The sequence below is a fragment of the Macaca mulatta genome, chromosome 11 (genome assembly GCF_049350105.2).
Source record: "Macaca mulatta isolate MMU2019108-1 chromosome 11, T2T-MMU8v2.0, whole genome shotgun sequence".
NCBI classification, from domain to species: domain Eukaryota; kingdom Metazoa; phylum Chordata; class Mammalia; order Primates; family Cercopithecidae; genus Macaca; species Macaca mulatta.
The window spans coordinates 128,559,765-128,578,077 of NC_133416.1; the positions used below are offsets into that span (position 1 = coordinate 128,559,765).

The 18,313-nt window shown below is 44.8% G+C and overlaps 1 pseudogene across 1 annotated transcript in view; it reads right to left on the bottom strand.

Annotated features, from left to right (window-relative positions):
* Positions 1–18,313, bottom strand: part of LOC114671088 (ataxin-3-like) — a 109,469-nt pseudogene that overhangs the window by 88,592 nt on the left and 2,564 nt on the right. The window contains exon 2 of the transcript XR_003720994.2: positions 13,990–14,092. The product of XR_003720994.2 is annotated as an ataxin-3-like (transcript). The remainder of the gene's footprint in view (positions 1–13,989; positions 14,093–18,313) is intronic.

Below are 18,313 nucleotides of genomic sequence, written 5' to 3' on the forward strand. Positions count from 1 at the left end.
AATCAGGAGACGAAGGGCAGTCAGCAGGACCCACTGGGTACCCACCCTGCGGTGTAAGGCCTAAAATCAAGCTCTAATATGAGGTGCTGCCTTGACATCAGGTGAAATCAGGAGTGCATGGAATAGCCTCACCCCAAGTTTCTCTCCCAGTCCTCCCTTGGCAAAGGGTGCCCAGTGAAACAGCCTTCCTTATCAAACAGATCAGATGCAGTTCCTGCTAATCCCTAAGCGGCAGGTGTGAGTCTCTGTCCAACCCCTGGAATTGTCCAAATGAGCCAGTCACATCCTCCAAGGAACCAGGGCCTCCTCACCCTCTTGGTGCTACAACGCCTGCCCCCCACTGGCCCTGGCTGTTCACTCTGTTTCTGTGTGGCCCTGCACGGCATGTGGGGTCTTCCTCCCTGAGCTGTGTGACCAAAAACTGCTGCCAATCTCATCTGCCCTGTGTTGGGTGTCATGTGTTCAGCCACCCCCATTACCCTGGGGTGGGAACTGGGAATCCCTCCCTCACCACTGAGGTAAAGAGGAGATTATTAAAACATCCCTAATTCAGCCGGGTGTGGTGGCTCACGCCTATAATCCCAGCACTTTGGGAGGCTGAGGCGGGTGGATCACCTGAGGTCAGGAGTTAGAGAGCAGCCTGGCCAACATGGGGAAACCCTGTTTCTATTAAAAATACAAAAAATTAGTCAGGTATGGTGGCAGGCACCTGTAATCTCAGCTGCTTGGGAGGCTGAGGCAGGAGAATTGCTTGAACCCGAGAGGCTGAGGTTGCGGTGACCCACAATTGCACCACTGCTCTCCAGCCTGGACAACAAGAGCGAAACTCCGTCTCACAAAAAAAAAAAAAAAAAAATCCCTAATTCCAGGCCAACCAGCAGCCCTAAAAAATTAATCTTGGTTTGGCTTCTGCCCAAAGTCATGGTCTACACAAAGCCCTGCCTACTAGAGGCAATAAAGAACCATGACCACCACTCCCATTTATTCGGATTACCCACTGGAATGCACCGAGTGGGGTTTTGCCCTCTGCTGCTTGTATGTTTCTCAACCCATGTTCTAATCCCATGCAGTCATCATTCAGGGATCCCCTGACTCAACTTTTCCTTTTTGAATAGATTAGAAATTCCTATCTTCTTTCACTTTTATTGTGACTTTTCAGCTTCCTGTTTTCCATTCCTGAGGGCTATGAATCATATTTCCAAAATAAATGATGATCTATGGAGAGGATTTTGCATTTCCAACATCCTTAGCTAACTTTAATGAATTATCATGGTCACATGATCCTAAGGCTTCAGGAATCAGAGGAAGTGGCTGACAATGACTTACCATTTTAACCAAATAATCACCGCACTTAAGCTTGGATAAGGGTTAACTGAAAGTAACAGGGCTCTTATGCAAGCCCTTCGAGTCTGGTAAGTTATGAGTATTTATGTTTTATCTCCCCCCAAAAACAATAAGACCCTCAGAGGCAAGGAACTCATCTTGGTTTTTGTCCCTTACACACCTATCTCAGCCCAGTGGTATGGTGGGCACTGGAAACAGACCACCTGGGTTCAAATCCTGGCTTGGTCACTTATTGGCCAAGTGGCCTGATATGGTTTGGCTGTGTGCCCACCCAAATCTCATCTTGAATTGTAGCTCCCATAATTCCCATGTGTTGTGGGAGGGACCCGGTGGGCAATAATTGAATTATGGGGGCAGTTTCCCCCATACTGTTCTCATGGTAGTGAATACATCTCACGAGATCTGAGGGTTTTATAAGGGGTTCCCCCTTTTGCTTGGCTCTCATTCTCGTTTTGCCTGCCACCGTGTAAGACGTGGCTTTGCTCCTCCTTGCCTTTGCCATGACTGTGAGGCTTCCCCAGCCCTGTGGAACTGTGAGTCAATTAAACTTTTCCTTTATAAATTACCCGGTCTTGGGTGTGTCTTTATTAGCAGCGCGAGAACAGACTAATACATGGCTTTGGGCAGCTTCTCATGTCTAGCCATGGTAGCTATTCTTATTATTTGGATGGTATCCAAGCATCACTCTTGAGCTCCAGGCCCATATATTAAATCACCTCCAGAAATTATATACTTAAATGGTTTAGAGGGAACTCAAACAGGTACAAAAGACAAATCATGATCTCAGTTCACCCCACCCACATATGAGTCCCAGAGCTCCCAAGATCAGCCAGTAGCACTACCTGCCATCAGTTCAACTTCCCAAACCAGAAATTCAAAGGATACCTATTGGGGGAATGAGCCCCCAATATTTCAATGTACGTTCTTTTCTATTTCCCTAAGTGTCAGCCAGTCTGAGAAATAGAGAAAGAGTACAAAGAGAGAAATTTTACAGCTGGGCCTCCGGGGGTGACATCACATATTGGCAGGTTCTGGGATGCCTACCTGAGCCACAAAACCAGCAAGTTTTTATTAGGGATTTCAAAAGGGGAGGGGTATACGAATAGGGAGTAGGTCACAGGGATCACATGCTTCAGAGGGCAATAAAAGATCACAAAGCAGAGGCAGAGAGCGAAATTAGAATTACTGATGAGGTTCCATGTCCCACTGGGCATGCATTGTCTTGATAAACATCTTAACAGGAAACAGGGTTTGAGAGCAGATAACCTGGTCTGACTAGAATTCACCAGGCTGGAATTTCCCAATCCTGGTAAGCCTGAGGGCACTGCAGGAGACCAGGGCGTATTTCATCCCTTATCTTCAACCGCATAAGATAGGCACTCCCAGAGCAGTCGTCGATAGGCCTACCCCTGGGAATGCATTCCTTCCCCAGGGTTATTCCTTGCTGGGAAAAGAATTCAGCAATATTTCTCCTATTTGCTTTCTGCAAGAAGGAAAATATGACTCTATTCTGCCCAACCCCACAGGCAGTGAGACCTTAAGGTTATCTTCCCTTGTTCCCTGAAGATTGCTGTTGTTCTGTTCTTTTTCAGGGTGCCCTGATTTCATATCATTCAAACACACATTTTACAAACAATTTGTACAGTTAATGCAATCATCACAGGGTCCTGAGGCGACATACATCCTCAGCTTACAAAGATGACGGGATTAAGAGATTAAAGTAAAGACAGGCATAGGAAATTATAAGAGTATTGATTGGGGAAGTGACAAATGTCCAGGAAGTCTTCACAATTTATATTCAGAGACTGCAGTAAAGACAGGCGTAAGAAATTATAAAAGTATTAATTTGGGGAACTGATAAATGTCCATGAAATCTTCACAATTTATGTTCTTCTGCCACAGCTTCAGCCGGTCCCTGCATTCGGGGTCCCTGACTTCCTGCAACAGACACCTTGATGTCTCCCTTCTCCTTCCCCATTCTGTCCAATCTCATCTGTTTATTCAGCGAACACTTACTGAGCACCCCGGCACTGTAAAGGAGCTAGGGATGAACAGGTGAATAAGACAGGCTGTTTGGGAGGTTAGGCGCAGTGAGGAAGACAGGCAATCACAGTGAAAATAAATGGGGTGAGGACAGCTTGGGATACAGAGTTTGAAAGAAACAAGCAGGATGCTGTGATAGGAGCAAGGGAGTTACTTCCGACAGGGGGCAGGGATGGTGTCTCCAAGGAAGTGACATTTACGCTAGATCTGAATATCGAGAAGGAGCCAGCTGTAATGAGTTGAAAGAAGGGCATTCCAGGAAGAGGAAAGGAAAACACAAAGCTGAGGGGTGAGACAGAAATAAGAGTGTTCCAGAGCCTGGTGCAGGGGCACATACCTGTAGTCCCAGCGACAAGAGATCATCCCTTAAGCCCAGGAGTTTGAGGCCAGCCTGGGTAACACAGTAATAATCTATCTCAAAAAGAAAAAAAAAGAAAGAAAGAAAGAAAAGAAATGAGTGTGTTCCAGGAACTGTCAGATGGCCAGTGCAACTATGCTATGCGACACACAGGCTTGCTTGTTTTCTTACTGCCTCCTAAACTGGGTGGCTCCATCTCACTGAAACAGACGCTCAAAGAAAGGTGAAATTCATACAGGCAAGCACAGCCTTGGGAGGGTTATGAAGCTCGTGAGATGTAAGCGGGCCCTCACTGGAGGAGGGGGCTGGAAACAGTGGGATGAGAGGAAGCATTCCCAACAGGACCAGCTGCACAAGCCAGGCCCAGAAACAAGTGACTATGATAGTGGGGGGAGATTAAATGGGACTGATTTGGGGAAATCTTCAAAAAGAAAAAAAGGCTGAGATGTTTGAACCAGTTGCAAAGTTAAGATGGAGCCATTCTTGTGGCTGATGGAGGACACGAGAAAAGCAATGATTTAAGAACATCCCAGCTGGGCGCGGTGGCTCACAACCCCTGCTGAGGCAGGAGAATCACTTGAACACAGGAGGTGGAGGTTGCAGTGAGCCGAGATCGCGCCACTGCACTCCAGCCTGGGCGACAGAGCGAGACTCCTTCTCAAAATTAAAAAAAAAAAAAAATCCCTCAGACAGACATGAGGATGTGGGATGGGAGGGGAAGCCTGGGGAAGTGACATCATTTAGAAGTCAGCTGGGATTATATAGGAGTGACTCAATAAGCCACCTGTCCTACTGAATTGGTGGTGGTGATAGAAAGAAAAGGAAGATAGATAGATAGATAGATGTTTTTGTTTGTTTTCTTTTTGTTTTGTAGAGATAGGGTTTCCCTATGTTGCCCAGGCTGGCCCCAAACTCCTGCCCTCAAGCAATCCTCCCACGTGGGCCTCTCAAAGCTCTGGGATTATAGGTGTGAGCCACCAAGCCCAGCCTGGTTAAATGAATTTTTAAAAATTCCTTTAAGTCCAACAGGAGGAGACTGGTTACGTAAATTATGGCACATTCATATAACAGAAGGATATGCAGCTATTTTAAATGATGCCATGGAAAGATAGTTAATGGACTGGGTGTGGGGGCTCACGCCTGTAATCCCAGCACTTTGGGAGGCTAAGGTAGGTGGACCACAAGGTCATGAGTTCAAAACCAGCCTGGCCGATATGGTGAAACCCTGTCTCTACTAAAAATACACAAATCAGCTGGGTGTGGTGGCAGGCACCTCTAGTTCCAGCTGCTAAGGAGGCTGAGGCAGGAGAATCGCTTGAAGCCGGGAGGTGGAGGTTGCAGTGAGCCGAGATCATGCCACTCACTGCACACCAGCCTGGGTAACAGAGCAAGACTCCGTCTCAAAAAAAGAAAGAAAATACGATTGATAAAAATCTACATTTACAAAAAATGTAAATGGGAGGGGCGAGAGTAATTTTTACTTTTCAAAGGGGTTCATAAGACGACAAGATTCCTTCAAGAACATCTGAATGAAACTGTAAGAACTGGGTCCTCCTTTTCAGGAGCTTGTCTATTGAGGAGACAGAGGGATGCACAGACCCTGGCTGTGAGAACGCTTTAGAACTCTTCTTGATTTCCTTACTTGCAAAAGAAAAGGATTAGGCTAAGCATGATCTCTAAGGCACTTTTTTTTTAAGGCAGAGTCTGGTTCTGTCGCCCAGGCTAGAGCGCAGTGGCGCAATCTCGGCTCACTGCAAGCTCTGCCTCCTGGGTTCACGCCATTCTCCTGCCTCAGCCTGCCGAGTAGCTGGGACTACAGGCGCCCGCCACCACGTCCGGCTAACTTTTTGTATTTTTAGTAGAGACAGGGTTTCACCGTGTTAGCCAGGATGGTCTCGATCTCCTGACCTCGTGATCCACCCGTCTCGGCCTCCCAAAGTGCTGGGATTACAGGCATGAGCCACCGTGCCCAGCCTCTAAGGTACTTTTACAATTTTTATTTATTTTATTTATTTAATTTTTTTGGAGACAGGGTCTCACTCTGTCACCCAGGCTGGAGTGCAGTGGCATGAACACAGTTCACTGTAGCCTCAATCTTCTGGGCTGGACTGATCCTCCTGCCTCAGCCTCCCAAGTAGCTGGGACTACAGGCACATGCCACCATGCCTGGCTAATTTTTTTATGTTTTGTAGAGACGAGGTCTCATCATGTTGCACAGGCTGGTCTCAAACTCCCAGGCTCAAATAATCCTCCTGACTTGGCCTCCCAAAGTGCTGGGATTACAGGTGTGAGCCACCGCACCCAGCCTGTAAGGTACTTTTAATCTCAAAATGTGAGGATAGGACGGGCACAGTGGCTCACGCTTGTAATCCCAGCACCTTGGGAGGCCAAGCTTGGCGGATCACAAGGTCAGGAGTTCAAGACCAGCCTGACCAACATGGTGAAACCCCGTCTCTACTAAAAATACAAAAATTAGCCGGGCATGGTGGCGGGCGCCTGTAATCCCAGCTACTCCAGAGGCTGAGGCAAGGAGAATTGTCTGAACCCGGTTGGCCGAGGTTGCAGTGAGCCAAGATCACACCAGCCTGGGTGACAGAGTGAGACTGTCTCAAAAAAAAAGTAATAATGATAATAATCTCAAAATGCTCTCCCCATTGTACAAGATGAGACCAATTTGTACCTGACATTATGCTTCTATGAAGTGCTTGGCAAACCACCTGGTAGGTGTCAGTGAATGTACTGCATTAGCTAAGACTGAAGTCCATACTCAGGCCTTCAAGGCCCTACTCGATCTGGCCTCTGACTGTCTCTCAGGAGCTTAGCTCACATCACTCTCCTCCTTGCCTACTTTGCTCCATTCACATTGATTTTCCTTCTGTTCCTGGAACACATCAAGCTAATTCCTGCCTCAGGGACTTTGCATTTGCTATTCCCCTTGCTTAGAATACCTCCCCCCAGGAAAAGTATTTAGAGAGCTGGCTCCTTCCTGACATCCAGATCTCAGCTCAGGTGGACTTCCTCAGAGAGGGCCTCACTCAAGCTATCAGACACAGAGAGAATTCAACACTCAGTCAAGAAGGTACATTTGAGATGGAGTCTCACTCTGTCATCCAGCCCGGAGTGCAGTGGCACGATCTTGGCTCACTGCAACCTCTGCCTCCCAGGTTTAAGCAATTCTCCTGCCTCAGCCTCCCAAGTAGCTGGGATTACAGGCTTGCACCACCACACCTTGCTAATTTTTGTATTTTTAGTAGAGATGGGGTTTCACCATGTTGGCCAGGCTGGTCTTGAACTTCTGACCTCAGGTGATCTGCCTGCCTCGGCCTCCCAAAGGACTGGGATTACAGGCATGAGCCACCGCAGCTGGCCAGTACATTCTTTTTTAGGATGCACAAGGAAGAGTTAAAACAACAGTTATGCATTAGATCATGTATTTTCCTGAATACATTCCCAACAGCAATATGATACAGACCAGGTTCTCTAACCACATTTCAATGAAATTAGAAATTCATTTTCTTTTTTTTTTTTTTTTTTTTTGAGACACAGTCTTGCTCTGTCGCCTGGGCTGGAGTGCAGTGGTACAACATCGGCTCGCTGAAACCTCCACCTCCCGGGTTCAAGCAATTCTCCCTGTCTCAGCCTCCCGAGTAGCTGGGATTACAGACGCCTGCCACCAGACCCGGCTAATTTTTGTATTTTTAGTAGAGACAGGGTTTCACCATGTTGGCCAGGCTGGACTCAAACTCTTGACCTTAGGTGATCTGCCTGCCTCAGCCTCCCAAAATGTTTGGATTACAAGCGTGAGCCACCATGTCAGCCAGAAATTAATTTTTAAAAGGTAGATTTTTAAAATATTTGGAAACTGAATGAAATATTGTAAGAAATATTGCTAAATGACTCAAAAATATTTAGAACTGGATAATGAAGGTAATATATGTCAAAATCGGTGGCACACAGCTAAAGCAGAACTTTATTTTTTATTTTTATATTATTATTATTTTTATTGTTATTGTTATTATTACTTTTTGAGAGACAGTCTTGCTCTGAGGCCCAGGCTGGATGCAGTGGCACAATCTTGGCTCACTGCAAGGTCCGCCTCCCAGGTTCATGCTTATATATTATAATATTACAACAATATTATAATAACATTATATATTATATTATTATATTACTTTATTTTTATTATTATTATTATTGTTATTATTATTTGAGCTGTCATCTCACTCCATCACCCAGACTGGAGTACAGTGGCATGATCTTGGCTCACTGCAACCTCCACCTCCCAGGTTCAAGTGTTCTCCTGCCTCAGCCTCCCAAGTAACTGGGATTACAGGTGTGCACCACCACACCCAGATAATTTTTGTATTTTCGTAGAGATGGGGTTTCGCCATGTTGGCCAGTCTGTTCTTGAACTCCTGGCCTCAAGAAATCTGCCCTCCTCAGCCTCCCAAAGTGCTGGGACTACAGGCATGAGCCACCGCACCCAGCCAAATGGCAGATTTTGTCCAAATGGAATGCTAAGGCTGACCCTAAGGCTAACCCTAACCTTAGCCCTAACGCTAACCCTAATAGGATTAGGGTAAAATGACTAAAGGCAAGAGATGAGCATTCTGGATATTTCTCATGGCCAGAAAGAGGTAACTTTTATCCTCCACTGACCCAAATAAATTGACTATACTTTGTCCCCCACTTCCCACTCAATTTCCTACTTTGATGCCCATTCCCCCGCCCTTTGTCCATCCCAAGCTTCACTCTGGAGACAGTAGCTAAATCTGTGCTAGTTAAACTTGAACCAGATCTGTTAGAAAAGAAGGGGCTATTGCAAGAAGCAGGGTGGCTTCAAAGAAAGCCAAAAGAAACTGACTGTACTGAGTCCCCCTGCTTCCCTCTCAATTTCCTACTGCCCAGAGAATAGAACTCATGAGATGGAAAAACCAGAAAAAGGGAAGCAAGTGAAGAAAGGGACAGGGCGCTACTCTCCACAAACACTTCCTGTTGGTTGTGCTGACATCACACTGCACGCCATGTATCTCATGACTTGGGGTGTAGCTCACACACCTAATGCCTTAGACAACAAGAGCGAAACTCTGTCTCAAAAAAAAGAATTGGGAAAATCTCAACAGAACGTTTTGTGATTGCTTATGTGAACTTAAAGGTTATTCCTATCAACTTGTAAACAACTGAAAATGCAAAATGTTATAACACGTTGATAGTTTTGGAGTCTGAGGAGTCCTGCTTTCCTTCCCTCTTAGTGACCAACTATTATCTTTTTTTCTTCTTCTTTTTTTTTTTTTTTTTTTTTGAGATGGAGTCTCGCTCTGTCACCCAGGCTGCGGTGCAGCGGCACGATCTCGGCTCACTGCAACCTCCGCCTCCCGGGTTTAAGCAATTCTCCTGCCTCAGCCTCCTGAGTAGCTACGATTACAGGCACCCACCACCACGCCCAGCTAATTTTTGTATTTTTAGTAGAGACAGGGTTTCACCATGTTGGTCAGGCTGGTCTCGAACTCCTAACCTCGTGATCCACCCACCTCAGCCTTCCAAAGTGCTGGGATTACAGGCATGAGCCACCGCGCCCGGCTATCTTTTTTTAAATTATTTTTTAGGACACCATGTCTCACCATGTTGCCCAGACTGACTTTGAACTCCTAGGCTCAAACCTCCTGAGTAGCTGGGACTACAGGCTATCAACTATTATCTTATGGAGGATAAAGGGAGGCATAATGAACCAGAAAAATTTGCAAGGAGACCTCCAGAATCCTTTACCAGATACAAATGAGTTTGAGCTTTTACTCAACTATAAAATGGAATTCTGAGTATCACTCACGAGAAGGTGGTTTTCAAAAGATAAAATGCTGTTCAGAGCCAAAGAAACGTGCATTCTTGTTGTGTCAGATTTAGATCTGCTGGAGAATGCTTATTTAGCTAATAATCCAGTAGTTGTTGAGGGATGGGAAAGACTCGGCACTGTGTGTTTCAGAAAACCTGTCTCCAGCAGAGAAAAAAGATGGGTCTTTACAATGAGACAAGTTATATAAAAGGCACACTTTGTTATTTTGTTTTGATTCAAACTTTCAGGTAAGCCTGAAGATGTCTGATACAAGATCACAAGAAATGTAGTTTTGTATTTTTTTTTCACAGCTTAAAAAAAATTCCCCATGGTTTTTGTTTTGTTTTTGAGACAGTCTTACTTTGTCGCCCACAGCAAGTGCAGTAGCGCGATCTTGGCTCACTGCAACCTCTGTCTCCCGCGTTCAAGCAATTCTCCTGCCTCAGCCTCCCAAGTAGCTGGGACTACAGGTATGTGCCACCATGCTCCGCTAATTTTTGTATTTTTAGTAGAGCTGGGGTTTCACTATGTTAGCCAGGATGGTCTCAATCTCCTGACCTCGTAATCCACCCGCCTCAGCCCCCCAAAGTGCTGGGATTACAGGCTTTTTTTTTTTTTGGAGCCAAAGTCTCCCTCTGTTGGTGTAGTGGTGCGATCTCAGCTCACTGCAACCTCTGTCTCCTGGGTTCAAGAGATTCTCCTGCCTCAACCTCCTGAGTAGCTGGCACTACAGGTGCATGCCACCATGCCTGGCTAATTTTTCTATTTTTAGTAGAGACGGGGTTTCACTATGTTGGCCAGGCTGGTCTCGAACTCCTGACCTCGTGATCTGCCCACCTCGGCCTCCCAAAGTGTTGGGATTACAGGTGTGAGCCACTGTGCCCGGCCTAATCTAGCATTTTAAGGACAAATACTAGGGAAGAAAAGAGATTGATTCAAAGAATCATTCCAGTCAGGTGTGGTGGCACACACCTGTAATCCCAACACTTTGGGAGGCCAAGGCAGGAGGTTTGCTTGGGCCCAGGAATCAAGACCAGCCTGGGTAACACAGTGAGACTCCATCTCTACTAAAAAAAAAAAAAAAAAAAAAAAGAATCATTCTCCCTGGATGAAACAAGATGCTTCTCTTCTTCTGATGTGTGTAATTTAGATTGTAACACTTAGGCTGTTTTGTATCTTGCCTTGCCTTTTTCCTCACTTAACATTACAGCATAAGCATTTCCTCCATATAATTAAATATACTTCATAAACATTTTTAAGAGTAGCTTTAAAATTATTTTTCTTTTCTTTTTTGTTTTTGTTTTTGTTTTTGAGACAGAGTTTCGCTCCACCACCCAGGTGGAGTGCAATGGCACAATCTAGGCTCACTGAAACCTCTGCCTCCCGGGTTCAAGCTATTCTCCTGCCTCAGCCTCCCAAGTAGCTGGGACTACAGGTGCCCGCCACCACACCCAGCTAATTTTTGTTTTTTGTATTTTTAGTAGAGACGGCTTTTCACCATGTTGGCCAGGCTGGTCTCGATCTCTTGAGCTTGTGATCCGCCCACCTTGGCCTCCCAAAGTGCTGGGATTACAGGTGTGAGCCACCGTGCCTGGCCTTCTCTTAAGAAAAGTAATCAACTTCAGAGTAGACATTTGTAAAAATGCAGATAAGTATGCAGAGTAAAAATCATCTATGGTTTTACCCTTCCCAGAAAAACTAGTTAAGATTTTAATTTATAATCTGCCACACTTTTTTCTATAAACACAAAAATTTGAAGACCCATACACATATTGCCCTGTAATCTTTTTCCATTTAATTATCTTGAATATCTTTCCATAGCATACTATTTTATTTTATTTTATTTTATTTTATTTCATATTATCTTGAGATAGAGCCTCATTCAGCCAGGTGCAGTGGCTCACACCTACAATCCCAGCACTTTGGGAGGCCAAGGCGGGTGGATCATCTGAGGTCAGGAGTTTGAGACCAGCCTGGCCAACATGGGGAAACCCCATCTCTACTAAAAATACAAAAAATTAGCCAAGCATGGTGGCAGGCGCCTATAATCCCAGCTACTTGGGAGGCTGAGGCAGGAGAATTGCTTGAACCCAGGAGATGGAGGTTGCAGTGAGCCAAGATCGTGCCATTGCACTCCAGCCTGGGGGACACAGCAAGACTCTGTCTCTAGAAAAATAAATAAATAAATAATAAAAAAGCTTTTCAATAGTTTTGCCTTGCTGGACTCACTGGCTCACGTCTGTAATCCCAGCACTTTGGGAAGCAGAGGTGGGAGAATTGCTTGAGGCCAGGAGTTTGACATCAGCCTGGGCAACATAATGAGACCCCATTTCTAATTTTTTTTTTTTAAGAATTTTAAAAAACGGGCTGGGCACAGTGGGTCATGCCTGTAAGCCCAGCACTTTGGGAGGACCAGGTGGGCAGATCACCTGAGGTTGGGAGTTCAAGACCAGCCTGACCAACATGGAGAAACCCTGTCTCTACTAAAAATACAAAATTAGCTGAGCATGGTGGCGCATACCTGTAATCCCAGCTACTCGGGAGGCTGAGGCAGGAGGATCGCCTGAACCCGGGAGGCGGAGGTTGCGGTAAGCCGAGATCACACCATTGCACTCCAGCCCGGGCAACAAGAGCGAAATTCCATCTCAAAAAAAAAAAAAAAAAAAATTTAAACAAAGTTTTTTTAAAAATCATAAATGTTATACATTTTCAACAACTAAAACAAACATAAAATATATACATTTTACATTATTTCCATTCTATATATTACTATTTTTTCTTTGGGGCACAGTGACATGAAATTTCATTGTGAAATAAAAAAAGAAACAAAAATTTGTTGTGAAAATCACACACAGGATTGATGAATTTGGGGCTGCCTCTTGTTTTCAGCAGTATCAGCCAGTTCCCCCACACTGCCTCTTGCAGTCACGGGTTATTCTCCATCCACCTTTTCTTCTATGCTGCCTATCAAAGGGTGTGATCTCTGAGATCTTTTACAGCCTAGAGACCGAATGTCAAATGTGCTAAGATGTCAAGATCCAGGTATTAGAATAGGTCTAGCTCATCTGCAGGAATATCATCCTTCCCCGTCTCCTCCATTTCAACCACCTGTAATTCCTCCCACTCACTGAATGGGAGGAAACATCTATAGATCATATATCTGATATGGAATTTGTATCTAGAATACATAAAGAAGTCTTACACCTTAAAACCATAATACAAATGGCTGGCATGGTGGCTTATGCCTGTAATCCCAGCAATTTGGGAGGCTGAGGTGGGCGGATCATCTGAGGTCAGGAGTTTGAGACCAGCCTGATCAACATGGTGAAACTTCATCTCTACTAAAAATACAAAAATTAGCAGGGCATGGTGCTGGGTGCCTATAATCCCAGCTACTTGGGAGGCTGAGGCAGAAGAATTGCTTGAACCTGGGAGGCGGAGGTTGCAGTGAGCTGAGATCCCGCCACTGCACTCCAGCCTGGCAACAGAGAGAGACCCTGTGTCAAAAAAACAAAAAGGACGTTGGGTCTGATGGGGTTGAGAGGATTATCTGTGATCAACATATAGCCTATTAGATAAGAGTCAGGGTTTTTCTGTTCTGTTTTTTTGCTTTTGTTGTTGTTGTTGTTGTTGTTCCACAATAGATTCAGTCTTAAAGACTACCCGGGGAAAGCAACAGCAAAATTATAAAATAATTTATTCCTCGCTTCTGCTATCAACTTGTTCTTTATTTAGACGTTCTGTTTCTGGAAGTATATATAATTATACTGTGTGCCACACGTATCTGTCATTCTGTTATACAATGACGTATTTCACAATGTCTATGTGCCAGATAAGCGAGTCTTACATCTTTAAATGCCTAAACATTTAATTTAAACATTTTTTCATTGTAGATTCTCCTGAACAAATGACACTGTCTCTTCTGACTGGCCTTTTGCAGCTCAAGGCCATTGTGACAAATGTCAGTCTTACATAACTGTAACCAAATGACACCCTAAGGCACATTGAGGTCTCTAAACTAAATGGCCCCAGACTGATGAGTTTTTTGGATTTCTTGGCTCTGCTTTTTATAGAAACATTTCTTTTTTATGGGCTATTTGTGTATTGCTGCTCTTAGTACTGGTGGCCTCGGGCAATACGTCCCACCTCTTTCTAATTTACTGCATTCATACAAATGTTTGTTTTACCACCTACTTTACTGGTGACATAATACATTTTTCATCTGTTAGATCCTAGGGCTATAGCCATAGTCTTTTCAATTCCAAGTTTCAGAAGGCTAGTAGCTTAAGTAAAAAATGAACATTTATTATAAGATTATGGCGGTATCTCAAAGGTAAAGGTGAATGGTGGGAGGGGACAAAACCAGGAAGTGGAAGCTCAGCAGAAACCAGAGGCTGTTCTCTTTGTCTCTCACCTCTGTGCGTCTTTGTCCAGCTGTTTCATTATTTTGCTTCTGCAGATTACTGTTCGCAGCTTCTCCATGCATGCGACAGTTCTGTCAAATCAGTTCCAGTCACCTGCAGAGAAGAAAGAGTTGTCTCTATCCCAATGCCAAAGCCAAAGGAGAGACTGGCCCGGTTGGGTCAGTTTCCCACCTGTGGTCCAGTCAGCTATGGCCAGGAGGATAAGGTCACATAGTATAAAAACGGCTGCTGCACCACCTCTGCCTAGAGGAAGCGGGTACTGACGAACTGGCTTCACCAGCAACAAAGGAACCAGAAAATCGAAACTGCTCCAGTCGCATCTGAACTAAAAAGAGGCCAGGCGCGGTGGCTCACGACTGTAATCCCACATTTTGGGAGGCTAAGGCAGATAGATCGCTTGAACTCAGGAGTTCAAGACCAGCCTGGGCAATCTGATGAAACTCCATCTCTACCAAAAATACAAAAAATTAGCTGGGCATGGTGGCACATGCCTGTAGTCCTAGCTATTTGGGAGGCTGAGGTTGGAGGATTGCTCAAACCCAGGAGGCGGAGGTTGCAGTGAGCCGAGATCATGCTGCTGCATTCCAGCCCAGGTGACACAGTGAGACCCTGTCTCAAAAAGAGAGAAAAAAAGAAAGAAAGAATAAAAAAAGAACGATAAGCTTGGTGTGAGGGCCTGAGATGCTCCCCTATGAAGAAAGAATATGAGGTCTGGCCCCATAGATTCATGGTATATACTTTGCTTTTCTTGAGACATTGGTTGTTTACTCCCTGTTTATTGGATTATCACTGAGACATAACTCACATATCATACAATTTACTCTTTTTAAATGTACAGTTCAGCAGCTTTTAGTATATTCACAGGTTCTGCAACTATCACCACTTTCTTTTCCAGCACATTTTCATCACCCTAAATGGAAACCTTGTACTCATTAGCAGTTACTTTCCAACCTTTCTTTCCCCCAGTCCCTGGCAACCACTAATCTACTTTCAGTTTTCTTTTGTTTTGTTTTGAGACGGAGTTTTGCCCTTGTTGCCCAGGTTGGACTGCAATGGTGCGATCTCAGATCACTGCAACCTCCGCCTCCCAGGTTCAAGCAATTTTCCTGCCTCAGCCTCCCAAGTAGCTGGGATTACAGGCGTGCACCACCATGCCCAGCTAATGTTGTATTTTTAGTAGAGATAGGGTGTCTCTATGTTGGTCAGGCTAGTCTCGAACTCCTGACCTCAGGTGATCTGCCCACCTCAGCCTCCCAAAGTGCTGGGATTATAGGTATGAGCTACCGCAACTGGCCTCTACTTTTGGTTTCTATGGATTTGCCTACTCCAGACATTTCCTATACATAGAATCACACAATAAGTGCCTTGTCGCATCTGGCTTCTCTCACTCAGCGTGGTGTTTTCAAGGGTCATCTGTGGTGCAGCGCGTGTCAGTGCTTCATTCCTTTCTGTGGCTGAATCACAGTCCATTGTAGGGATGGACCACATTGTGTTTACGTGTTCATTAGTTGATGGACGTTTAGGTTGTTTCTACTTTTGGGCCATTATGAATGTTGCTGCGAATACTCACGTACAAGTTTTTGCATGAACATCTTTTTTTTTTCCAGAGCAGGGGTGGAAGTTTATTTGAAATGCCTTAGAACAGGAAAGGAAGCTGCACTTGGAAGAGACCCAAGTGGGCATGGGAAGGTTAAAGAGACAAGGTCAAATGCCAAATATATCTTTTCTTTTCTTTCTTTTTTTCTTTTTTTTTTTTTTTTTTTTTTAACTTTGAGACGGAGTCTTGCTCTGTCACCCAGGCTGGAGTGCAATGGTGTGATCTCGGCTCACCGTAAACTCCACCTCCCAGGTTCAAGTGATTCTCTTGCCTCAGCCTCCTGAGTAGCTGATTACAGGGATTACAGGCATGCACCACCATGCCTGGCTAATGTTTGTATTTTTAGTAGAGATGGGGTTTCTCCAGACTGCCCAGCCTGGTTTTGAACTCCTGGCCTCAAGTGATCCACCTGCCTCAGCCTCCCAAAGTGCTGGGATGACAGGCGTGAACCACTGAGCCCCGCCCAGAAAATATCTTTTTAATTCTCTGGGGAAATCCTGGAAGAGGACTATCTTGGTCCTACAGTAATTCTATGTTTAACATTTTGAGGAACTGCTGTTTTCCAAAGGAGCTGGACCATTTTACATTCCCACGAGTAATGTGTGAGGGTTCCAGTTTCTCCACATCCTTGCAAGCTTTTTTTTTTTTTTTTTTTTTTTTGTTGAGACAGAGTCTCACTTTGTCGCCCAGACTGGAGCGCAGTGGCCGGATCTCAGCTCACTGCAAGCTCCGCCTCCCGGGTTCACGCCATTCTCCTGCCTCAGCCTCCCGAGCAGCTGGGACCACAGACGCCCGCCACCTCGCCCGGCTAGGTTTTTGTATTTTTTAGTAGAGACGGGGTTTCACCGTGCTAGCCAGGATGGTCTCGATCTCCTGACCTTGTGATCCGCCCGTCTCGGCCTCCCAAAGTGCCGGGATTACAGGCTTGAGCCACCGCGCCCGGCCCTTGCCAGCTTTTTGATTGTCCATCTTTTTAATTATAACCATGCTAGTGAGGAGGAAATGGTATCTCACTGTGGCTTTGATTCGCATTTCCCTAGTGATAATGATATTGAGAATCTTCTCGTGTTTATTGATCTCATGTGTGTATCTTCTTTGGAGAAATGTCTATTCAGATATGTTTGCCCATTTTTAAATAGGGTTGTCATTTTATTGGTGAGTTGTAAGAGTTCTTACGATATCTGAAATATTAGATCCTTAACAGATATAGGATATGTGAATATTTTTCTCATTCTGTGGGTTTTTTCCCTTTCTTGATGGCAACTTTGAACCGCAAACTTTTCGGTTTTGACTGAGTAGTCCAATTTATCTATTTTTTTCTTTTGTTGCCTTGCTTTAGGCAACAAAATCTAAATCTAAAACACCACTGTCTAATCCGAGGTCACAAAGATTTGCCCCTATGTTTTCATCAGAGATATTTATAATTTTAGCTCTTATATTTATGCCTTTGATCCGTTTTTTTCTTTCTTTCTTTCCTTATTTTTATTATTAAGACAGAGTCTCATGTGTCACTCAGGCTGGAGTGCAGTGGCATGATCTCAGTTCACTGCAGCCTCTGCCTGCTGGGTTCAAGCAATTCTCCTACCTCACCCTCCCAAGTAGCTGGGATTACAGGCATGCGCCACCACACCCAGCTAATTTTTGTATTTTTAGTAGAGACGGGGTTTCACCATGTTGGTCAGGCTGGTCTCAAACTCCCAACCTCAAGTGATCCACCTGCCTCAACCTCTTGAAGTGCTGGGATTACAGGTGTGAGCCACGCCTGGCCAACTTTTTTTTTTTTTAATTTATGTAGCTAGGACTACAGGTATGTGTTACCATGCCCAGCTAATTTTTGTACTTTTTGTAGAGACGGGGTTTCACCATGTTGCCCAGGCTGGTCTGGAACTCCTGAGCTCAAGTGATCCACCCATCTCGGCCTCCCAAAGTGCTGGAATTACAGGCGTGAGCCACCATGCCTGGCCTTTTTTATTTTTGAGACAGGGTCTCACTCTGTCACCCAGGCTGCAGTGTAGTGGCACAATTGCAGCTCACTGCAGCCTTGACCTCCTAAACTCAAGTGATCCTCCTGCCTCAGCCTCCCAAGTAGCTGGGACCACCAGCATGCACCAGCATGCCTGGCTAATTTTTAAAGTATTTATAGAGATGGGGGTCTCCCTATGTTGTCCAGACTGGTCTCAAACTCCTGGGCTCAAGCAATCCTCCCAACTTAGTCTCTCAAAGTGCTGGGATTATAGGAATGGGCCACCGTGTCTAGCCAATAAAGTTATTTTTTAAAAAGAGATAAACCAAGGCCAACAGTGTAAACAAAATAACTTTCTTTTCCAAATCATTTTTTAGAATCAGCTTCTTTGGTCGGGCCTAATGATGTTACCAACTAGTAATTTATAAAAACTTGCATTTCTACATTTTTCTTAACTGACCCATTCCAAAACACAAGCAAACCATCTAAATTCAAGATCTGTAAGGTTGGGACTAATTCATTAATATAGGGTAAAGCATGAATGAAGGCTGGAAATGTGTTTTGATTGCTGCCATTATTTTTTATTTATTTTTTTCTGAGATGGAGTTTCACTCTTGCCACCCAGGCTGGAGTGCAATGGCATGATCTCAGCTCACAGCAACCTCTGCCTCCTCGGTTCAAGCAATTCTCCTGCCTCAGCCTCCTGAGTAGCTGTAATTACAGGCATGTGCCACCACGCCCAGCTAATTTTTTG